Consider the following 25,121-nt stretch of genomic DNA (forward strand, 5'->3'; position numbering starts at 1 on the left):
AGGCTCTTCCACTACAGGATGATCGCCAGCAACGCCACTCGGACCCCTCTTAAGGTCGGCCGGTGAACCCTTAGGCAGGGTATATCTGTCCAGCTTATTGGACTGGACCTGCCGGGCCCCCCTGGTGGTCCTGGGGCCCTGTCGCTCGGGGTCCGTCTTCATCGACATTGCCGCAGGTTCGACCCTCGGCTGGACAGGACACTTTCGGCTAAGCAACTCTCTCCGACCCTACTGTCAAGAATCCCGGGACCGGGCCCCCCAGCAGCCACGGCACAGCAGCTCGCCATGTGAATGCGGACCCCTGTCCAAGCAGCACCGCACCAACATCTACAACAGCATGCAGATGCTCAATAAGTCCAGGCACCCCTTCCCGCAGAGTCTTCAGGTGGGGCTCCACTCCCCGAGCACCGGGGTCCCAACCACCACCAAACAGTGCCGCAACCAACGGTCGGAAGGCGAAGCCTCCTTGGATTGTTTTAGGTTTTTAAATGCATCAGAGTGCACCACCCAGACAGATTTACTCTTACCATTAGAGTGTAAAGACTTGTCTTCTTTTTATCTGAAACTACTTCCTAAATTATCTCAAGGTTTTAGAGCAGCTGACACTAAATGTGTCGCTCGCCACGGAAAACCTTGTGTCCTTAGCGTCTGACAGTCCCTCATTGAGTGTGTATGTCGTAGGGCTGCCATAATATCAAAAGGCCTCTATTATCTACCGTTGTAAAAGTCATAATAGTTCAGCCAGCACAATCTTTGTTACATGGGGTCCCTCTTACAGTCCAGTTTCTACTATGTTTTAACTGCAGGAGTTAGAGCTACTTTTTAGGGATGTATGATGGTACAACGCGTACCGTTACAACGCGTCCCTTTACGACGCAGTTTTAACAACGCAAGTCGTTACAACGACTTGCGTTTGGGGGGGCGCTGATAGTGAATAGTTTAATTTACTATTTTTTTTTTTTTAATCTTTTTATTAGCAGTGTATACAATCTGTCTCATGTCATGGTATTCTCATACATAAACGTTACGTTTCATATGAATAATCACAAACCATTTCTTCGCAGCAATGAGTCATTTTTCAGGTAACATAATTCAAAACGTTTCCCGCATAACATTCCCCACCCACCCTGGGCACTTTGGGGCACCATTCAACATTCGCGTGACATATTCCACTCTATTGGAGTATACTATTTGTAGTGCGTCTAATACAACTCCTCTCAGGAACACATGTAAATCTCTCGGACGTCGCGTCTACTCTGTGCACCTAGAGATAAGCATAGTCCGCAGCCCTTGTGCATGGCCTGCTCTATCAACCGCTAGCATAGCTGATCATTACACTCTAAGTCTGGCTAATCACCACATCAGAGTCATCAGAAATACCATCCTCTCCTGCCTCGAAAGACCCCAGCAATGCGTTCCAGTCTAACGATATGGGGGACTTCCTGAGCCCCCTACGTTCTTCCCGTTGCAACGTCATGCTTTCAGCTTTCCCCCATCGCACCACCTCCGCCCTCCACATCTCCGGATCTGGCGGTTTAGGCGACTTCCACCTCATTGTTAAGGTGCGTTTCGCCAGTAGCAGGGCCAGATCAGTGAAGCGTGATCCCACACTCCGTTTACGCTCCACAGGGCCCAGCCCCAACAATGTGTATTCCAGTGCAGTGTATGGTTTGGAGGGGACCAGTCTGGCTAGGGCTGTATGTACTGTTGTCCAGTAATATCCCAGTTTTGGGCACTCCCAGAGCATATGAATCAATTTTGCAGTCTCCGCACCACATCGGGGACACGCGTCTGTTGCGGTAGGGAACATTGCATGGATGCGGTGTGGGGTCAGATACGCTCTGTGCAGTATCATGAGTTGTATGAACTTAAATTTCGGGTTTCTTGACACTTTTTTCGGGAATGCAAGTGTTCTGTCCCATTCCTTGCCCCTGAGCGGTCTTCCTATGTCTCCCTCCCATGTGTCTCGGAGAGTCTGTAATGAGATTGCTCTGCCCTCCCGTATACCATGAGTTGACCATCTAGTAAGGTGGCTGCCCGTTCCCATGAGGTATTGCATTGTGAGCAGAGGGTTCGTGGGCGGCTCCGTCCCGTCTGGCGCCCACATGTGTGTGACATATTGGCGCACCCCTGCATGTAGCAGGAATGAACCTCCCTGTGCATGGTGCGTGTCACGAAAGTCTTCAAATGATAAGATCTTACCACCCGCGAACAAATCCCCGATCTGTGTCACACCCGCTTCCCTCCATCCCATAAGCCTTTGGTTCGAAAGTGGTCTCAGTCCCACCGGGAGGCCGAGTAGTGGAATCGTGGGGGCATAGGAGGTCGTGTGCGAAGTATATCTCACTGCCCTTCTCCAGTAAGCAATTGCAAGCCGGAGTAAAGGAGAAGTCGATCTGGGAATGTCCACCCCTGGCAGCATCAAGCTGTGCACCTTCCCCCTGTTCCAGTCCGCCTCAGTGACGTTGATTTTGTGCAGGTTCCTCCCGGCCAACCAGTAAGCCAGCCATTGTAGTTGGCAGGCGAAGTTGTAAGCTTGCATGTCGGAACCCCCATACCACCCGCCGCAGTGGGGAGTTGCAGCTTGGCTAAGCTAACCCGCCTCCTCCCTGTACCCCACACCAATTCAGTCAGCAGTGTATTTATCAGTTTGAACGTGGATACGGGAATCAGGAAGGGCATGCTCGTGAAATAGTAAAGAAGACTGGGGAGTACAACCATCTTAGATATAGTCACCCTGCCCGATACGGTGAATAGTTTAATTCACTATTCCAACACCAGTCCCCGTGGATAGTAGGGAAGGTGTTGGATAGTAAATTAAACGTTCCCCTATCGTAGAGCGCCTGCCAGCGAAAGTCGTTGTAACGACTTTCGCTGTTAAAACTGCGTCGTAACGGTACCGCGTTGTAGCAGTTCCTTTGTAAAGGATGTTTCCCACTTTTTAGTAATAATACTGGAGTTTAATTTTATTGTTATTAAGTTTTCCTTATGGCAATAACTTGGTGACACCCCACTCGGCTATGCTGTTGAGCACTAGACGGAAGGAAAAAACTGTTCGCCTGTTGAACGTTGCGGGGTATAAGGGCAGTCAATTCGAACTACAAAGATGCTAAAGCTTTCTCCTCTTAGGCAGTCCAGAGCACAATGGGAGACTCTGTGGGGGAAGAGAGAGGGAGAGTGCTTGGGCTGCTCTTATGGCTGCATCTTCATGTTGCATTCGACCGAGCTGCACTGGTGTGAGAAATGGGGGTGCTGGGGGAAAAATGCATCACCTGAGCAAACACCCAAACCGGTGAGGCTAGCACCAATTGAACTACTGTATAGCTTATATCCTTATATGTTAATATCATGGTTTCTGTAAAACCTGTGTCTCCATTATGCTTCATACATAAGTATTTCCTGCTATGTTAAAGTGCATACATCTATTACTGTTTCTCCAATTTGTTAAGCGCTATTAAATCCTTGGCACTACTGAAATTATCTGGGGAGAGGCAACAATCCTGGGAGCACAATTCCTGTGGAAACCAAGAAAGAGCTTATGCGGCTGTCTGTCACCACGTTGCCGCTCATACGTCTCATGACCTGCTCACAAGACAAGCCTTCGCTGTTTCTTCAGGACAGGCAAATAAAAGCTGGAGGGGAATCTGTAAAACAGAAAGTAAACAAATCATAAACAGTTCAGTTACAAAACCAAATGCATATCATTCTACCGTTCAAACATTTATGTTAGAAAGTTGAGAGGAAACTATGACTTAGCTGGGGCCGCTGAGCAGCCAAGAAAGAGACAATACGGAAAGGACATGCACAACCGTTGTTGAACTGATCTCTTTAAGGTGAGGCAGGGTGTGGCGTGCTACCAGGGCTTCACTTTCTGTTCCAACAAGTGTTATTGAAAAGTCAATTATGCTGCAGCTCCTACAGAGGAGCTGTTCCCCAGTGCACAGCGCTAGAGACCATAGGAAGTTTCAATCTTGTAAATCAAATTGAGTCTTGAGGTTGTACAAAGGTTTGCTGGCATCTATTTAATGACCATTCACTGTCATAACTGACATTATCTTTCCATGTCAATATATATGCATGATAAAGTTCATCTTGATAATCTTCCATAACTTGATAACCAAATCATCAATGATACAAATTAACATCCATCCAATATTCGTATCCATCCCAATGCATTTCGGGCATTGCCTGTGCCCTTCGTCAGGGAATATTCTAAAAATAAAACAAATGTATGCAATCCTTACAAGAAGGCCTTCAAAAAAATCTGTGATTATGTACATGAGATATGTGGTGGTAAACCCCGTGGGTGTTAAAACGTGACCGTGCTTAATAATCATACATTCAGTGTGCCTCTGATGGTGAAATGGCTCAAGTCATTCAGCAACATGATATGGCTCCATGGTATGGAAGCAACAAGATTGTGCTCGAAGTTAATTACTAAAAACTGAATAGTGCAAATCAAGAGTGAAAGGCTTAATTGCGAACAAGCAGTGCGTGTGAACGTAAGAAAGGTGATAAACGTAAAAGGTGCATGTTAAATAACGGATTACACAAATTAAATCGGCTTTTTGATGCTATTACTTGTGATTTTTGTTATTGTTGTAGTCTTGCAATTGGTTTCTTGGGATTTGTTGCCTATGGTGTTTATGTTGATACCGGTGAAGGTTGCTGTCGGAATAAAGCCAAGGAAGTTAGTCTTAATCCTTGCCTCTGGGCCCGACACAGAATGTGCACAGTTTTCAAGTTTGGTAGCTAAGACTAGTGTATAAGGCAATGAAGAGGCCCATTAAAATTAATGTTTGCAGTGAAATCTTTTAAAGTGCCACAAAAACCGTACTAATCCACAGCTACAGAGAAGCTCAGGCAGTGTACAGTTATAAAGTGCAGATCTTGAAAATATTTACAAAGTATAACTTACCGTAAGAGAGTTACAAATCGATTTGGAGCAATCTACCAACATATAATGGAACACTATGATTGAAAGTTAAACTAATAGCCTCAAGGATATACGCTGTGACTCCGACCCCCCCCCTCCGAAAAATCGCTTTGGAAAATATGTTAAAGAATAGGAGGTTTTATGCGTCTGAAGGAGGAGGACTTGGGAGAAACGAAAGGAAGCTTTATTTGATGAAAATGCTTGTGGTTTAATATGCCTTTCTCCCTGCTAAGGCAATAAGGTTCAAAATAAAAATGTAATATAATGAGGCGTGTGACAGACATAAGCTTTTGCGCCCACTTTGTTCACCCCTGGGGCTCTTTGGCATTGGCATTACAGAAAGGGCCGCAGACGCTGGTGCGGCCCCTTCTTTAATACTGAAAGCGCTGGCGCCCATACAGCGCCAGCACTTTCTCAAGAGGGCGTTCCTTCAATTGTATGGGGGCGTGGCACCATGCAAATGAGGGAATCTCTTTGACTCTGCGCCCACGCCTTATTATAGACCCGAGTGCAGGGGCAAAAAAGCTGCCAGGGGGCGCACTGAAGTGTGCCCCCCTGACATCCTCTCGCACGTGGGTGCAGTCGCTCACCTTTTCCACCTGAACGTACTGCCCCTAGGGCAGCGAGAGTTTGCAGCTGCCCCAGGAACAGCGCATTCTATGTAATAGGGTGCACTATCCCTGTTGGCGCCTGTCACACCTGTTGTAAGGTGCGCTGGGCACAAACAGGGAAAGTGCTCCCTATACATAATAGGGCCCCTGAAGTCAACACAAATCTGATTAAAGCAGGTTGGACACTAGGCATTGCCAGGTCTCAAGTTTGCACAAGTATACCCTTGCATGAGAAAATGCCACTCGGAGAAATGTCCAAACGGTATTCCACAATTTGGCATTATGAGCACAGCTGAATATATTCATTGAATAACATGCTCAATGATTGTTGATTTGAAGCATGCTCTGGTCTGCATTTGTACTTGATAAAAATTATGGAACAAAATGAACGAAGAAGTGAGGTTTTATCCGAGGGCACAATAGATGATGGTGTATTGTACATCAAATGTAAAAAAAATGAGTGGCGAAGGCACAGTTTTCTATGCATTGTTCAAGTGGATGAGCCTTTAACCTTGCCTGAAAAGGGCCTATCCTCATTTCTTGTTCCCAATTAAAATAGGGGCATGGAAGTGCACAAAAAGTGATTTGTCAAATATACAGCATTGACGGAAAAGAATCAACAGGCCCTGGCCTGGTCTCTCGGTGGACTGCAGTGTTTGTGTGGGTGTACCCTGCACAGTGGTAGCTGATGGAAATGAATGGGAGATTCTAGCCAGCAACCACCTAGTCCCCTCCTGCATTCCTAATGGTCAGGGGTAGCCTGCGAGCGTGATGGTATTTTGTGTGGCCAAGAGCTGTCTCCCTGATTTCTGAGAGACTGAGTATAAAAATCTAACCAATTGCCCCCTTCAAGGGCTGAGTACTGCAAAGCTATTTTTTTGTTGTTAACGTCTCATAGAGGAGGAAGAGATCTTGACAATCAAATCGAAATTCTTGACACACTTCTTGACTAAAGTTTAAAGCAGTAAGAATTCTTTCAAAAGTGACATTAATTGTTCAAAAAGTGTAGATTGTTTGCAATTTTTTCCCAGAAAATATTTCACATAATTGCCATGTTTTCTTTGGTGCATTTCTTTATTAGTGTTTTGTTTTTTTTTAAACACATTTTTATTGATTTTCGTGCAAACATCTTACAACCATGCATCAGATACAGAACTCCAGCGCCATGGTTCCTACCACTACAACCTCTACATTAGCCCACAATATCTATGCCCTAACGATCCGGCCACCCAACCCCCCCTCCCCCCCTCTACCCTCGCCCCCCCCTTGTCAGTGTGCCCTCTACCGTCTCTCCTACAGTGCAGCATAAACCTTCGTGCAATAGCGCGCGACTCCTCCCTGAGCCCTCCCATTCATGGCCCCCCAGCTGGTTGAGGACCCAGAACTTGCGCAGAACATTGCATGGTACCCTGGACATCCTTCGTACCCTCTCAGCATAGGCATTCAAATCCTCGCTTGCAGTAGGTTGTGCCGGCCTAGCAGGCCACCCCCCCGGCCAATGCCCCCACAATCTCCGCCCAAGTCTCCCCTGCCTGGCTCGCCGGCACTTCCATCCCTTCTCCCCCTTTAGCTTCCGACATTGATTGAAGGTCCGCCACCAGCGCACCCCACGCCCTGGCCGCATCTAGCGCTTTATCATTAGCGGTGCGTCTAGCTAGTTGTAATCTAAGAGACCCTTCACAGACGCCCATTGCTGGAAACAGCCCCGCCATCTCAGGAAGCTGGGGCCCCCCTTAGATTTCCAGTCTAGTGTGAGCTCTCTCTTGGCCAGGATTAACCCCAAGTCGAAGAATTTACTTGTAATTTTTGTGGCTGGAGTGTGTGGGAACCAGAGTAAAAGGTAAGCCTCCATGTTCGTGTCAACTTGACGTTATGGCTTGCTTAAATGAGGTTACAGGACATCAGCCCAGTATGTACCAAGCCCTGCGCATGACCAAAACATATGACCAAAGTCAGCACCCTCCGCGTTACATCGAGGACACACCGAATGTGCCCCTCCAAAGACCCGCTGGATTTTGACCGGCGTCCAATAAGCCCTGTGCAGGGTGAAGTATTGGACCAGCTGAAACCGAACATTACGCGTGCCCTTCCAGGCCCTACACACAAGCTGAGGCCAGGTCGTCTCCGGTATCTGCTGGCCGAGGTCTCCCTCCCAGCGCTCCCGCAACCTATCTAGAGGCGGCGGTCCATCCAATGCCAGTCTCTTGTATTTCTTTATTAGTGTTATAACCAACAACATGAATAGAACATTATCGGAGCCCCCACAACTCCCTCCTGACCGCCATCTTACTTCCAACATTACAGTACCACATTTCAGTACCCTTCTATACCATGTATGTTCAGTCTTTTAATTCGGTCTTGGTTCCCTCGTTCCCACATCATGCAATTAGCGAAGGTCAGCTCAATTTCATTTGACACTTCAAATCTGACAGATATTGTACCAGGTAGTTGAAGCGCACATTTCCACCCCTTGAGCCATCTCATCCCACCCCTCGTGCAGGTCCTGTAAATATATATATATGTATGTGCGCTCATGTGCTGATGGGGGCCTAGCGTCATTCTTTGCCTCCAGTTCCTGTGTATATCTGAAAGAAACAGGTTAGTATTAGATTCCTTACCTTAGAATATCCCCAGGCGTCAGTCTGGATCCGGAAACTTTTGCGTAGCAGTACCCCTGCGCGTCGGTGGGCGTCGTCTGCAGGCGTCCCCTGCGGCTCCGCGTCGTCGACCCAGAATATGGGTATGATGAGGATGAGTATGGAGAGGGTTGGGAGGGGTCTGAGGACCCTTTATCCCGTGCCTGCCAGTATGATGTGGACTGGGTAGGTGATCTGGGTGATGCCAGTGGCCTGGACGAGTCGCCCAACCCTGGGTTTGTCTCCCCGTCCCCTGTGGCGTCTGAGGCAGGTGCTGCCTATTCGGTGGTCCTGATGAGGGCTGCCAAGGCCTTGCACCTTGAGCTCCCCGTCGCGAAGGTCAAACCGAACATTCTGACCGAAGTGTTTAAACCGCAGTCATGCCCCCAGGAGCCTCTGCTGCCGTTTAATGAGGCCCTGACGGATGTCCTTTTGGGCACCTGGTCCAGGCCCGCTTCCGGTGCACCGGTTGACCGGAATGTTGCAAGGCGTCACCGTCCATGCTCGGACGACCCTGCCTTTTTATCCACCCATCCCTCCCCGGAGAGTCTGGTGATCCAGGCCTCCACTTCGCAGTCCGCATTTCCGTCGGCTCCGCCCGATCGGGAATCAAAGCGGTATGACCAGTTTGGTAAAAAGGTCTTTTCCTCTTTGAGCGCTGGACTGCGGTCTTGTAATACCGCGTGCCTCTTGGGCCGCTACACCCACTCCCTGTGGGATACGGTCGAAGAGTGTTTGCCGCAATGCCCCCAGGAAGTGCGGGACAAGCTCACCCGGGCCTTGGTTGAAGGCCGGGATGCGGCGCGGTACTCGATCCGTTGTGGTCTGGACACGACCGACTCACTGGGACGGGCCATGTCCACGACGGTGGCGATTCGTCGCCATGCTTGGCTGAGATCTGCCAACTTTTCGCCAGACGTCCAAAATACACTCATGGACATGCCATTTGATGGCAGTCGCCTGTTTGGTGACAAAGCGGACCACGCGCTGGAGCGCTTCAAGGACTCCAGGGTCACGGCCAAGTCCTTGGGTCTTTCGACCCAGCGCCAGCAGACGGGTTCGTTTCGCCCCTTTCGTGGCCAAGGGAGGGGCGGTCCCACACGTGCTGCCAGCCACGCGCCGCAGAACGCTCCCCAGCGCGGTGGCGGCCGTGGTTTCCGCCGTGGTGGCGGTAGAGGCCAGCGGCGTGGTCAGTCCACGCCTCCCTCCGCTGCTGCATCCAAGCCTTCCTAGTCCGAGCTTTCGGGCTCACGTGACGCCAGTGGGTGGCAGGGTTCGCCATCACCACTCCCGCTGGCGCGCGATAACATCGGACAGGTGGGTGCTGCAGCTCGTTCGAAGGGGCTATGCCCTCCCCTTCGAGTCCACTCCTCCAGCCATGCCACCGCAGAACCACCGTGTGTCGGGGGACCACTTGACACTTCTGCAGGAGGAAGTTACGGCCCTCTTGGCCAAGGGAGCCATCGAGCGCGTTCCTGGGCCAGAAGTAGGGTGTGGTTGCTACTCCCACTACTTTCTGGTACCCAAGAAGGACAAGGGAGGCCTGCGTCCTATCTTGGACCTGCGGAACGTCAACGGCTTCCTCCGGAAGGAGAAGTTCAAGATGTTGACTTTGGCTCAGGTCTTGGCTGCTCTAGACCCACAAGACTGGATGGTAGCGTTGGACTTGCAGGATGCGTATTTTCACATCCCCGTCCTGCCGGCCCACCGGCGTTACCTGCGGTTCACGGTAGGCCACGAGCACTTTCAGTTTATCGTGCTCCCATTCGGCCTTACCAGCGCCCCACGGGTGTTCACGAAAGTGATGGCGGTGGTCGCAGCTCATCTGCGCCGGTTAGGGGTTTCAGTCTTCCCCTACCTCGACGACTGGTTGTTGAAGGCGGGCTCGCCCCAGACAGTCGTCCACCACCTTCAGATGACGGCAGACCTCCTGCACGAGCTGGGGTTTTCCATCAATGTGCCGAAATCACACCTGTGTCCCTCTCAAAAGCTCCTTTTCATCGGAGCGGTTCTCGACTCGGCGCAGTTTCGGGTTTATCCCCCGGAACGGCGGGTCCGGGATATTCAGGCTCTGATTCCCATCTTTCAGCCGTTATCCCGGGTTTCGGTCAGGTTGACGCTGCGGCTTCTGGGGCTGATGGCCTCCTGCATCCTACTGGTGCATCACGCCAGGTGGCGGATGCGGGCTCTGCAGTGGGACCTGAAGTTTCAGTGGGCCCAGCATCAGGGCAACCTATCCGACCATGTCCTGATCTCGGAGGGCACTGCGAGACAGTTGCAGTGGTGGCTTACGGACCGCGATTGGGTCAGAGGCAGATCCCTCTCCCTTCCCCAACCGGAGCACGTGGTTGTGACGGACGCGTCCCTCCGGGGCTGGGGTGGCCACTTGGGAGAGGCGGAGATCAGAGGCATCTGGTCTCCGGCGGAGTCCCGGCTCCATATCAACCTGTTGGAGCTACGGGCGATTCGCCTAGCACTGAAGGCATTCCTCCCCTTTGTCAACGGGAGTGTAGTGCAGGTGTTCACGGACAACACCACCGCCATGTGGTACTGCAACAAACAGGGCGGTGTGGGGTCGTGGACCCTTTGCCAGGAGGCTCTGCGTCTCTGGCAATGGCTGGAACGTCAGGGCGTGACTCTGACGGTTCAACACCTGGCAGGTTCTCTGAACGCCAGGGCGGACGAACTCAGCCGTCGGTGCTCGGTGGATCACGAATGGCGTCTGAACTCGGACGTGGCGAGAGGCCTCTTTCAGCAATGGGGAGAGCCTTGGTTAGATCTATTCGCCACAGAAGAGAACGCGCAATGTCATCAGTTCTGCGCGTTGGAGTTTCCAAGACGGCACTCGCTCGGCGACGCCTTTCGGCGCGAGTGGAGTTGCGGTCTGTTGTACGCCTTTCCGCCTATACCACTTCTGCCCAGAGTGCTGAAGAAGATCAGGCGCGACCGGGCCCAAGTTATCCTTGTGGCTCCGGACTGGGCTCGAAGATACTGGTATCCCGAGCTACTCAGCATGACAGTCGGTCCCTCGATCCGCCTGCCCCTTCAGGAGGACCTTCTGTCGCAGCAGCAGGGGACGGTCCTCCACCCGAACCTGTCCAGTCTCCACCTCCATGCGTGGAGATTGAGCGGAGACAGTTGAGGCCATTTGACTTGCCTCCTGAAGTCTGTGATGTCATTCTGGCAGCCAGGCGTCCCTCCACAAAGTCGGTATACGCCTGCCGGTGGAACAGATTTGTGGCATGGTGCACAGCAAAGGCTGTGGATCCCCTTTCTGCCCCTCTGTCTGAGGTTCTCCTCTTCCTCCTTTCCCTTGCCCAGCAGGGCTCTGCTCTGGGCACTATCAAGGGCTATCTTTCTGCCCTTTCCGCCTTCTTGAGGCTCCCTGATCAGCCATCTTTATTCAAGTCCCCTATTGTGTTAAGATTCTTGAAGGGCATCACGCACATGTATCCTCCAACTCCGTTCGTGATGCCTCAGTGGGACTTGAACCTGGTTCTGACTTTCCTGATGTGCGCTCCTTTTGAGCCCCTTCATTCCTGTCCTCTCCGTCTTCTCACTTTAAAGACGGTCTTCCTGGTAGCCATCACCTCTGCCAGGAGAGTGTGTGAGCTCCAGGCTCTTTCTATTCAACCTCCTTTCTTGTCTGTTCATCCTGATAAGGTGGTTCTTCGGACTAGACCTTCTTTCCTGCCCAAGGTGGTCTCTGCTTTTCACATTGGGCAGTCCATCACCTTGCCCTCCTTCTTCCCGCCTCCTTCAAAGGATGAAGAGCGGCTCCATCGTCTGGACCCAAAACGTGCGCTTTCATTTTACCTGGATCGCACACGCCAGTTCCGGGTGGATGACCAACTGTTTGTTGGCTACGTGGGTGAGAAGAAGGGAAGGGCGGTACAGAAACGGACCATCTCTCGGTGGGTCGTCCTCTGCATCAAGGCATGCTACTCTTTGGCTCGGAAGGAGCCTCCTGTTGGGCTGAGGGCCCATTCCACTCGGGCCACGGCGGCTACTACCGCCCTGGGCCGGGGAGTCCCCTTGCAGGACATTTGCCAGGCGGCTACATGGGCCTCGCTGCACACCTTTGCGAGGCATTACTGCCTGGACAGTCAAGTCCGGAGGGACGGCTTCTTTGGCCGTTCGGTCCTCCAGGACTTTCTGGTGTAGGTTGTATTGGTTCGCAGACCCACCTCCGGGGTTGGTATTGCTGGGGTATCTATTCTAAGGTAAGGAATCTAATACTAACCTGTTTCTTTCAGATGAACAAGTTACTTACCTTTGGTAACGATATATCTGTAAGAAACAGTAGTTAGTATTAGATTCCTTACCGCCCCGCCCATCCTCCCCGTTCTGCGAACTGATACCTAGGGTTAAGGTCATCCCTTTCAGGGCCCTAGTTTCAAATGGCACCAGTGTTAGTTCTCACATGGCTCTGCGTGTTCTGGCGCGGAAAAGCTGTGTGCAAAGAACTGACGTCAGCGCGCGGAGGCGGCGTCTATATACTCCAGCGACGTCATCACGGCGCACGACGCCGACGACGCGGAGCCGCAGGGGACGCCTGCAGACGACGCCTACCGACGCGCAGGGGTACTGCTACGCAAAAGTTTCCGGATCCAGACTGACGCCTGGGGATATTCTAAGGTAAGGAATCTAATACTAACTACTGTTTCTTACAGATATATCGTTACCGAAGGTAAGTAACTTGTTCATATGTCCCATATTGTAAAACCAAATTCAGCCCCTCCCCCCCTCCGGTCCTCCATCATTACTGCTGTCTCCGCCCAGTGAATAAGAATATGTAATCAGACCGGCACATCCGGTGCCACAGGTGATTTCCACATCATTTCAATCTGGCATTTGCACGACACGAACGCCAGGTCAAACAAGCATTGGCCTCGCCTTTGGGACCTTATAAGTGTTTAGTTATCCAGCACAATATCCTTAGTGCAACAACATGAACTGTTGCATGGCTAAACACTTATAAGGTCCCAAAGAGGAGATCTATTGGCTATGCCAATGCTTGTTTCATGTTTGTAAGGAATTTCTGTCCGGAGAATTAACAATCTTCTCATTGGCACAGGCAGTGATGACGCTGCTCCAGAACTAGAACGCTTTCAAAGAAATAGCTTTCCAGCCTTATGCTTCGAGCATCTTTACTGGCTTAACACATACTGGGTAGGAGACGCTCAGGATTTAGAGGCCACAACTTCACAACTTAAGATAATTATTGTATATTGCTAGAGATTGGAAGGAGGGGATTCTTGGCAGGGGAAAAAGCTGGACAGTCTTGCACATTTCTCTCCACTTAGCCATGTCTGAGGAAGAAAGTAATGGTCGTTAAACAATTAACTAGGAGGTAAAACTCAAAGAATTATTATGTGCACATTTAGTGCCTACATACCTGATGGAATGACTGCACAGTATCCATCTCTGGGTGCCTAATTTTGTGCTTTTGCAAGTCCTTATTTATTCTTTTTATGTCCTCACTAGTCGTTTGCAAAGCAGACTGTTCAATGGTTAAAAAGCCATGTTTTAATCATGTGAAATGCTCAATGCTGTCAGTCAGTGCTTCTACGAGAAACACGCAATTTTACCCAATGTGATAAAACGATTGTCTAAGAGTGTTGAAAAAGTGCAACTAGGTACTGCCTCAAGACCTGAAGTAGTAGTAGATTTCATTGTTTTCTTTCAGAAAAAATCTATAAAGCCTATTCTGGTGTGCCTAACGCGCAAAACATATTATTATGGGTCAAGGGCAACATGCCTGCACGTTTATTTTGTCTTGCAGCGAAACCCTTTAGCAGTCAGTTGACATCCATATGTATAAGATGTTCAAAATGGTATGTATTACTCATTAACGCAAAGCGTTTGTGGTTATGGCAAGGAACTACCCTGCAGTGTAAGATCAGCTTGCGTTAATAACAGTGATTCCAATATATTAAAAGAAGAAGCATTGGCAAAGTAAAGTAACTCCGACATTCACTGCAAGCCTTTTGGCTTTGTCTGTGCTTTTTTTTGTTTTGATTTTTTTTTTGTGCAAAAATCTCAGGGAAGCTCTGTACCCACATCGATCTAAAAACAACAACAAAAAACATTGGCTAAAAGCCTAAAAGTTATTTTGCTCTTAACAAGCACAGAAATACAGCAAACATTATGGCGAAGTGTAAAAGACAAACCAAAAGAGAGAAAAACAGCCCGTGGTTGCAATCATTAGGAGCTAGGTGAACAGTATGAGTCTCCGCTATAGCGGCAAAGGGAAGTTCTCTTCCAGGGGATCCTCATCAATAGTCATAAGCACTGAATATTCCCTCCCATGTACGGGGACCCCGGAAATAATATAAAAATGATATATGGAAATCATATATATCTAGTTCCACATATATGTATGTACATATATCATTTTTTCTCACACCAATGCAGCCCCAAAACTGAGGCTAAACAGTGTAGTTATCTATAAAAAAAGACTGTATTTGCAAGTATATAAAATACACACATTAGGTCAAATAGCACTAAAACTCTGTGTTTTAATGAGCAAAACACTCATATATCATGAAAATTGCAAATAAACTAGACATTGTTAGCCCATAGGCTGCATTGTAAAACAATAGCATAGAAAATGAAAGCATTTTCAACAAAAACTGGCACCGTGCCTTTAAGGCAGCCATGGCCCCTGGCTTACCATCATGCTTCAGGGGTGACAGTTAGGTCACTTGTTCTTTCCGGCTCCTTTAGTCAGGACCCTGGTTTTACAGCTCCTACCTTTTTTTGACTTTCTGTCAAAAATGTCTTGATACTCTTCAAGTTTTTCACTTTCACTCGACGTCTTTTGACCTTAGAGTGCTGGTGCTGCCTTTTTTGTTTTTCAAAAAAGTTTAATTTTTTTCAAAATGCCTTCACTTTTCAATCATTGCTCCTCATGTGGCAAAAAGAAGGCCAGGACTGACACACACCCTGTGTGTATCCTCTGTCTCCCTGAGACACATTTTGCAGACAGCTGTCAACACTAAAAACTTGTCAAGGAGAACCCTCAAAGGCCGAGAGAATCTGAATTTATGGCCTCTCTGAAGGAGGTAGGTCTCCTAATAGGCAGCAGAAGAGAACGCGGTCTACGTCGAGAAGTCCCGACCTGTTCGCCGTCTGGATCGGCATCGAAGCTGCCGGCGATGACGAAAACATCTTCAAAGACAGCTCATCATCCTTCAACGGCTAAGACTTCGACGTCGAGAACTCTGGTACCTCCGATAACGTCAACCAGGCAGCGTTCAACGTCGAGAGGCAGGCCTCCGTGGTCGGCAGGTGGGCATATGTCATCGAGGCAGATCACATTGGCGTCGAGACACAGCGCTCCGTCGTCAAGTCAGCGATCGACTTCGAGGCACAGCGCTCCATCGTCGCACTGGCCATCAACATCGAGGCACGGCGCTCCGTCAGCGCACTGGCGTTCGGCGTCGAGACACACTTCGTCGACGCCTCATCACCGGCATTCGACGTCGAAGCAGGTTGCTCTGTCGGCGTCTCAACGGCGTTCAACGTCGAGTCACAGGTCTCTATCAAGGATGGTTCATCAGTCTTCGGCGCCGAGGCACCAGCCATCACCTTCAGCGTCGAGACATGCGTTGGCCCACACCACAACGTCGACGCAGAAGACGCCTGTAAGAACGATGTCGAGTTTGAGAACTCCGTCACCAGATCACCGGCCAAAATCAAAGCAGGGATCTCCAAAGTCGACGTCGAGAAAGGTAGCGGCATTGGCGTCGGAGAGGCGTTCTAAGTCAAAGGGACGGTCTCCTGGACGCTTGAGCCCACCTTCTAAAAAAGAAGAGATTTTCTTCAGGGCAGTCTCCGTCAAGACAACAGGCATCAGAGTCGCTCCAGATCTTGCTCTAAATGCCCTTCAGGAGAGGCCTTTCCTCCAGTGAGTCTATCGTCATCTCCCTCAGGTTCTCATGTTTCACACTGTGGATCGACATCTAGGTCCAAGGATGTGGTAATCTATTTTTCTGACAGTGCAGTGTCAGGACGTTCCCCAGCAAGATCACTGCATGAAGAGGTGAACCCATCTCCTCCAGCACGTTACCCTGAGGAGAGAAAGGCAGAAGTCGCCTTCCATCACGTTGTCCCCTAGATGGTACAGGCCATTACATCACTGGGCCCCCGATAAAGATACAGCAGCTCGGTTAACACATCAGGTGGATCGGGATCGACCTCCTTCCAGGCCCAGAGTGCGAACGCGTACCCCGGTGCGCTCAAGCAGACGGAGATCCAGGTCAAGAAGCAGGAGAAGGGAACACAGATCTCCTACTTCTTCCTCATCTTCTACTCGCTCACATAGAGACTATTCTCCAACACTGACCGACAGCCCACCGTCGAATCTCTCCAGTGGACGATATCTTCACTTTCCAAGACATTTTAGGCAGAGGGGCACTTAAGCTGAGGATTCCCATGACAGCTCGCCAGACCAAGTCTTCAGTGATTTTCGAGACACTTCATCACAAGACAGCGGCCAAATATCGTTCTCCAGAGGAGGATCCACTATTCCTCAGAGCCGACCCTCCCCCCGGATTCAGTGATTATGGCAGCGGCAAGAAAGACCGTGGCATCTTCCTCCACTGTACCACCAGACAAGGAGAGCAAAACGTAAGACTCCTGGGGACGAAGGGTATGCAGCACCTCGGCCTCCTTGCTGAAGGTATCCAAAGCAGAGGCACTATTGGGCCGCTATGATAGACCCCTGTGGGATTCCCTACAGCGCTTCATTGAGAAGATCGCAGGGATTTTGAAGAAATCCTTACGGAGGGCAGCCAGGCCTCCAAACAGATCATTAGCGCTGCAGCGGACGGAGCTACCCTGTCGGCGCATGGATATGCTCACGGAGTATGCGCAAGGAGGTCTTCTTGGTTGCGTCTTACCGCCCTAAAGCCAGAAGCTCAAACCCTTATCATGAACCTGCCTTTGTCTGGATCATCTTTTTCGGTTCACACACCCATGAGGAAATGCAGCGTAGGAAAACGGAATTGGACACTCTAAAGGCTGTGGGGCTTGAAAAGAAAAAAGAATTCCGTAAAAGGTTCCGCCCCTACAATAAGCTATCTTCCCAACAGAGGGTTCAAACCCCTCAGTGGCAGAAGAACCAAGACCAACAGGGGCAGCAAAAATCCCAATACAGAGGCAGGCGCTCCTCAAGAGGCGGAGGAAATCGGCGTCAAGGCAACAATTCCAACAAGACTCAATCCAAACAATGAGTTCTTCGTTCCCCCAGCACCGTTGACCACTCCAGTGGGGGGGAAGCATGGAGTATCATATGGAAGAGTGGCGTGCCATTACAAAAGATCGCTGGGTGTTGGCTACGCTTCAGAATGGTTACTCTCTTCGTTTTCAACATCGACCTCCCTCTATCCCCCCCAATGCCAACATCGAGTTATCAGTTAACTCCTACAAAAAGAGGTGGCCACCCTTCTCACCAAATCAGCTATCGAGATGGTACCGAGATCTCAAAGAGGGAAAGGAGTTTATTGAAGATACTTTCTGGTGAAGAAAAAAGGCCAGAAAGCAGAGTACAGACCCATTCTGGACTTGCGGACACTCAATCTTTGTAAAAAAAAAAATGAAGTTTCGCATGTTGGCGCTTCATCAAATATATCCAAATCTCAGTCAGGGGGATTGGATGTGTTTGCTGGACCTACAAGATGCATACTTTCATGTCCCGATAGCTCACAGTCACAGAAGATTCCTCTGGTTCCGGGTGGGGACCTCTCATTACCAGTTCAAAGTCCTCCTATTCGGGTTGAAGTCAGCTCCCCGAGTGTTCACGAAGTGCATCGCAGTGGTAGCAGCCGCTCTACGCCGCAGGGGTTTCTTCGTGTACCCATATCTGGACGACTGGCTGTTGAAGGGTCCTTCCCCAGACAGTGTAAGGAACCACTTTCTGAGCTGCATCGATCTATGCTACCGGTTGGGTCTGCATGTGAATTTCAACAAGTCAACTTCACAGCTTACATTTCCTGGGAGCTCTGCTAGACTCCGAGGCAGGAAAAGTGTTTCCTTCAGAGGAGAGACCGTGTTCCATCACTCAGAAATGCCAACTGGTTCTACGAAACAAGGATCCAACGGTGCGAAGGATTGCCTCCCTGCTAGGGTCGATGGCATCCTGCATTTTTCTGGTCCCCAATGCCAGACTACAGATGCGTCCTCTCCAGCAGGATCTGGAGGACAAGCGGGAGCAGCAGTAAGCATGCTGGGATGACCAGATATCTTTGTCAAACACAGCGCGAGCCTCCATACCCTGGTGGATGAAAAGGCAAAAAGGCGAAATATACAAGTCGGGATTCCGTTCCATCCACCTCCAGCTGCCCAGACGCTGATCACAGATGCCTCTCTACAAGGTTGGGGGGCACGCACGGGTCATCTCCAGACGCAAGGACTATGGTCTCCCAAAGAGCGATCCTATCACATCAACATGTTAGAGCTGAGGGCAGTCCATCTGGCCCTCAAAGCTTTCCTGCCCTTGATTCTAGCATCATCAGTGTTAGTACAAACAGACAACACCACCACAATGTACTACCTGAAGAAACAGGGAGGAACACGCTCACGCACCCTTTCCCTGGAGGAACAAAATCTGTGGCATTGGCTACTGGCTTGGAATCTGTCAGTCACAGCAGTCCATCTCCCAGGAGAACAGAACGTGAGAGCGGAAGCTCTAAGCCGGCATTTCACAGACAAAGAGGACTGGGTTCTCAATGACGAGGTAGTCAAACATCTTCCAGTCATGAGTTCGTCCCACCATAGATCTCTTCGCGGACGACGAAAACACCAAATGCCGAGACTTCGCCTCAAGATTCTATTGACCAGGATCGAAAGGGAATGCCCTTTTGATAGACTGGTCAGGGGAATTTGTGTACGCCTTTCCACCCCTTCCGCTGATCCTGAAGGTGGTGAGCAAGCTGGCTCACTTGTATATGAAGATGATTCTCATTGCCCCGACTGGCTGAGACAGTGGTGGTACACAGACCTTCTACATCTGTCAGAGTGTCCTCACAGGAGGCTGCAGTGCAGGCCGGACCTGCTATCCAAGATGAACGGGAGGATTCATCATCCCAACCTTCCGTCACTGAACTTGGCAGCATGGCTCCTGAAGTCATACAATACGGACACCTAGGACTGCCGCAGGACTGCATGTCCATTTTGAAAGAAGCGAGACGGCCTTCCACAAGGCATTCCTATGCATGCAAGTGGAAGCGTTTCTACATGCGGTGTATGCAGAACAATTGTCATCCTATCAAGGGTCAGGAAGAGGTCATTCTCCCGTACCTCTTATATCTGGCTAAAGCAGTGTTGAAATTTAATTCCATTAAGGTGCACTTAGCAGCTATAACAGCTTATAGGCGCCCTCCTTCACAACCTTATTTTTTCCAGTTACAAGCTGTGAAAGATTTTCTGCAGGGCTTGAAGGTCTACCCTCCGGTACGCCCTTTGTCACCCCCCTGGGAGTTGAACCTGGTGCTATCGAAATTGATGGGTCCTCCTTTTGAACCCATTCATAAAGCAACCTTGCGGCATATTTCTTGGAAGGCTGCTTTTTTGGTAGCGATCACGTCAGCTCGCAGGGTGAGCGAAATTCAAGCTCTCTGTTCCAAAGAGCCTTACACAGTGTTCCATTTGAATAGGGTGGTGTTGAGGACACATCCCTCTTTTCTGCCTAAGGTGGTGTCAGATTTCCATGTAAACCAGACCATCTCTCTACCCACCTTTTTTGCCAATCCCTCCACTCCAGCTGAGAAGGCCTTGCATTCTTTGGACCTGAAAGGGTTTTTAAATTCTACCTTGATTGGTCCAAATCTATACGAAAATCTGATAAACTGTTTGTCAACTATGGATCGATCAGATCTGGTTATGCAGCTTCGAAACGTTCCATCTCAAGGTGGATAGTTTTGTGTATCAAACTTGCCTACCAATTGGCGCAGAAGACCCTGGGGTTTTCTCCCAAAGCACATTCCACCAGAAGAAAAGCGGCTACTACAGCTTTTCTTCATAATGTGCCCATGTCTGAGATTTGTAAGGCGGCGACCTACATTTACCAGACACTACTGTCTAGATTCAGACACTAGAGCAGATACCCAGGTAGGCCAGGCCTCCTTGCGGAATCTGTTTAACGGCTGATTTCAGCTGTTAGTCTTTGGTTGGGTCATGTGTTTTTCATTTACCTGCAGGTGGTTGATGGGCTTGCTATTCTATTCACTGCTTATGACTATTGATGAGGATCCCCTGGAAGAGAAGGATAAGTTACTTACCTGTAATCCTACTTCTCTTCCAGGGGTATCCTCATCAAAGTCATAAGCAACCCACCCGCCTCCCCAGGTAAATGAGATGATGTCAGTGTTTATAGTTTGTTGTCGAGCCCTGACTTTCAGTGTTATGCATAGAACTGACCTAACTGTCACCCCTGAGGCATGATGGGAAGCCAGGGGTCATAGCTGCCTTAAAGGCACGGTGCCAGTTTTTGTTGAAAATGCTTTCATTTTCTATCCTGTTGTTTTACAATGCAGCCCGTGGGCAAACAATGTCTAGTTTATTTGTAATTTTCATGATGTATGAGTGTTTTGCTCCTTAAAACACAGAGTTCAAGTGCTATTTGACCTAATTTGTGTTTTTATATACTTGCAAATGCAGTCTTTTTTATAGATAATTATATTGTTTAGCCTCAGTTTTGGGGCTGCATTGGTGTGAGAAAAAATGATATATGTACATACATATATGTGGAGCTAGATATATATATATGATTTCCATATATAATTTTTATATTATTTCCGGGGTCCCCGAACATGGGCGGGAATATTCAGTGCTTATGACTTTGATGAGGATACCCCTGGAAGAGAACTAGGATTACAGGTAAGTAACTTATCCGCGCAGCATGTCGACCACCTGCCTCCCACCCCCATTTACAGAGGGGGATTCCTGCACCTCCAAAGTGAGATGCGGCAGGACCATGGGGTTTCGCTACGGGGACTAAATGGACATTCGGAGAAAAGGTGTCAATGAACGTATTTAACCGGGGAAGTAAGGAGTAAGTGGTTAAAGACCAGCCCTGGAGGAGGTATGGAGGCTCTTAAGACTGCAGTACTGGGGACTACAACTCGAAAACCCAAGTACAAACGCAAAGCCCTTGTTATTACTATGTATTACCTTTTCACTTAGGTTCATCAGGCACTGCAGTCTTCCAGACCAGGGTTGTGAATAAACTACCGAGAACGATGAGCATTCTGGGAAAACAAGTCCAAACGGTGCCTCCCCTCTGCACTGAAATTACGCTTGGAACTACAAAAAAAATCCCGTCAGCCTTGTGGGTCGTTTGGGCAATGGGTCAAAACAGCAGGACGTCATCATATGAAAGTCAGGCGCTGAACCACTATCTTGAGTGGGACATTATGACGCCTCCATGAAATAAAGGACATGCTCTAAAACACAAGCGCAGCCCCGCGAGTGGACAAAAAGAAAACAAGCATGCGAGTGGTGTGTGCGTGCGCGCACACCATGACGAGAGAGGAAAGCCAGATGGCGCCTCTACTCGTCATTGTGCGTGTAACCGCACACTTGATGCCACCCCAAAAGCTGTGGTCAGACTTTTGAAAGCCCACTCACTAAATGTCTCGCAGTGTAGCGCATGCGCTGGCTCAGACGAGACCTAAAAACCTGTGGAGATATTTATGCCCGTTTAGCCCTGGGCCGGATTCCCAACAGGCAAGATTCGGGGGTGGGTGAAACCACCTGATCGACCAGGGCTGATGTAATCCTTGGTATCTCTTCACCAACTCGCCCCACCACTGGACAGTCCCACACCACGTGGAGGAATCCTGCATCTGATGCCCCACATCTAGGGAATCCTGGGTTCATTGTGGGAAACATTTGTTATATGCAGTGAGGCGTGAGATATGTTTGGTGCAGGTAGTTAAATTAGGTAAAGCAAAAGTACAAATTTCAAGAAACTTTCTTAACCTGCCACAGGGACTGAATCCACTATCGATTAGTGGGATGTGAAGGTCCAGCGCCCATTGCTCCCTAGCCTTATTAACCATTTCTGTCCCTGCGCCAGTAGAGCTGCATACTGGGTTGTAATAGCTCTGCATGTACCTCCATGGGCAGCATTATATGGAGTGGGAGTGCAACCTTAGCCTCTGTTCGCTCCTTTCCCCAATAGGAAGAGAGTGCGTGGTGAAGAGCGCCATAGGTCAGAAATTGCCCTGCTGGTATGGTCTCAGAAAAGGGGTGAAACACGCATCTAGATCTCCAACGCGTCACTCAAGCCTCCCTGCAGCAAGTCACGTTGTTGAGTTTAATAATGTCATGGAGGGTTGGCATCTGCCATATTGGTATTCGGGGCGAATATGGGAGAGTGGCTCCTCACCCCTGAAGATATTTCTGCCATCTACGTCTGATAATTTGCATTTGGGACGATAATCTTGGTAAGCTGGAGCCGGGAGTCGACAGCCAAATATATATATATGGGTTCCCGACTGGAGGCGCTTAACATCAGCTCTCTTGCGACATGGAGCTGTCCCCGGCCATCTCAGGGGCCTCTGCAGTTGATCAGCAGCAAAATAAAATTAGAAACTGGGTGCACTCAGCCCACCCTCCTGTAATGGACTGTACAGTTTATCTAGCTACTCTGTACCTGCCTGCACCCCATCTCAGTTCCACCAGTAGCAATTTAAACGCTGAGAAAAAATGTGAGGGGAGCATGATTGGGAGGCTGAGCAATAATATAAAAGCCACTGTAGTACCAACATCTTTGATATGGCCATCTGGCCCAGGGGAGATGGGGGAGAGATACCCAGAATGGCAGCGATCTACCCACTGAGCATAGAGTTTTATACACGTTCCCTTCCTCTAGGTCCTCATCAAAGTGGTAGATCTGTACGCTTAAATATTTAAAAGTATGGTATTGCTATTGAAGACTCGCCCAAGGGAGAGTACTTCTGCCAGGCTTGGGAGTGGGGCAGAGGGGAAACAGTTAGGACTTATTAAGGCCAGTTCGCCTTGATGCCCGACATCGCCCCAAAGTTGGCTAATAACGCCATTACCCATAGTAGCAAGGTTTCCATGTCAAGTAGGTATATCCATCCACTTATAACGAGACCACATTATGGGTGCTATGTGCCTCTATCCCCCAGTCCCTCACCACCACTCGTAGTTGACAGGCTGTCGGCTCCATACCCAGTGCAAAGAGCAGCAGAGACAATGGGCAAACCTTGAAGTACCCAATCACAGAGGAGGGACTCATGGCTTTTTGGACAGGTCCAGCATACGTGCCCAAACTAGTATAAATGCTGTAAGTAATGCTGTTCCTAACTGCGGAAGGTGAGACAAAAAGTGAGGGAACCGGTTTTGTATGGTCATGGAATGTAACAGGACGTGGATTCCTCCTATTGGAATGTGGGGCCAACACACACCCGGCTGGGTGTCATGCTTCATCATAGGGCTGCTCCTCTTCAGGTCGGTGCTGCAATACCTGACGGCTCCCTATGAGGGGCTCTTTGGCGGAAATCTTCTATTCCAAATTACTTTATGGTGCCGTGGGGGTGAGAGGCCTAACCAGTGTAGATGAGTAAGTGGAGGTGTGTAACCTGAAGGAAGATTAAAACCGGTTTGGAAGTACCTGAGGGATTTTTTTTTAATCAATGGGTCTCCCAACCTGATTAAAAGAAACAAAGGTGCATGACTGAGGTAATGTCTCAGGTACGGCGCTCTATCGTATGGTCAACATGTTTCTCGCCTTGTAGTCAGCCAATCTAGCGGCGATTCGTCAGGACCTTAAATCTATCTACACTCTGGTGGTTGTCTGGTAAAGAATGCCTCGATAAACCAACCTAACGTTTATTCGAAGTGTAGTAAGTGGTAAAACATGACTAACCCCAATCGGGTCTCTTATTCTACTTCATCAGTAACTGGCAGGTATGACACAAGAAAATACCCTGTGTAGTTTGCTGAATCAGCAACACGCCACCTGACCTACCCACTTCTGCTGGGACTGGGAGACAACCACCAGAGTGCAGATAGATTTGATTTTATAAGGTCCTGACAAATGAATGAATACGCACTTGTATAGCGCATGGCTACCCAAGGGCATACCAGCGCTTCCTGTGACACCATTCATTCACCACTGATCACTGAAAAAGAACATTTCAACTGCTTTCTGAATCTAAGATGGTCAGATTCAAGACAAATGAAATCTGGGAGCTGGTTCCAAGATTTGGCTTCATTATAAGAAGACCGCCTGCCCCCAGTCCAAGCCCGTTTGATCCTAGGGACTGCAAACAGTCGCTTATTATTGGATCTTAGAGTCATCTTGGTGCAATAAAGTTGCACCATGGGCTGAATCAAAGAGGGACCATTACCAGAGATGGACTTGTGAACAATACACATGGCATTGCACCTGATTCTTTCTTGAACAGGGAGCCAGTGCAGCCGACCAAGCGCCAACCTAACAGAATTACTTTTAGGGATGGCATCAAATGGGAGCAGGGGAAGGATCTTACGTATCCACCTAAGAAGACCATAACAGGTCCCAGCAACTTTACATGCTTGAGCAGTAAGGTTCAAGTTGCAATCCAACCAGACGCCCAAACTCTTAATTTGTTTCTTTGGGTCAGGCGGAGAGCCAAGACAGCTGGGCCACATAAGATCTAAATTGTTGGGGAATGCATGACCCAAGATCATAATTTCTGTCTTGGTTCCATTTAACTTAAGAAAGGACGAATCGCCGCTAGATTGACTGACTACAAGCCCCCGCTTGTGAAGCACAGTCATGGCACAAGGAGCAGTTCAGGCCGCTCTGGACATGTCCTCGACCATGCCGCACCACAAAGGTGAGGACCTCGCTAGGCCCAAATCACCTAGCCACGCCCAGGCTTGCGTCGAAGTGTGCAGCTCTGACCCCGTCGACCAACG

At 49.4% G+C, this 25,121-nt stretch overlaps 1 protein-coding gene across 7 annotated transcripts in view; it reads left to right on the top strand.

Annotated features, from left to right (window-relative positions):
* The window catches only part of SPTLC3 (serine palmitoyltransferase long chain base subunit 3), an 822,967-nt gene that overhangs the window by 263,980 nt on the left and 533,866 nt on the right, over positions 1-25,121 (top strand). The window lies entirely within an intron of this gene.

This window comes from Lissotriton helveticus, chromosome 6 (assembly GCF_964261635.1).
Source record: "Lissotriton helveticus chromosome 6, aLisHel1.1, whole genome shotgun sequence".
NCBI lineage: Eukaryota > Metazoa > Chordata > Amphibia > Caudata > Salamandridae > Lissotriton > Lissotriton helveticus.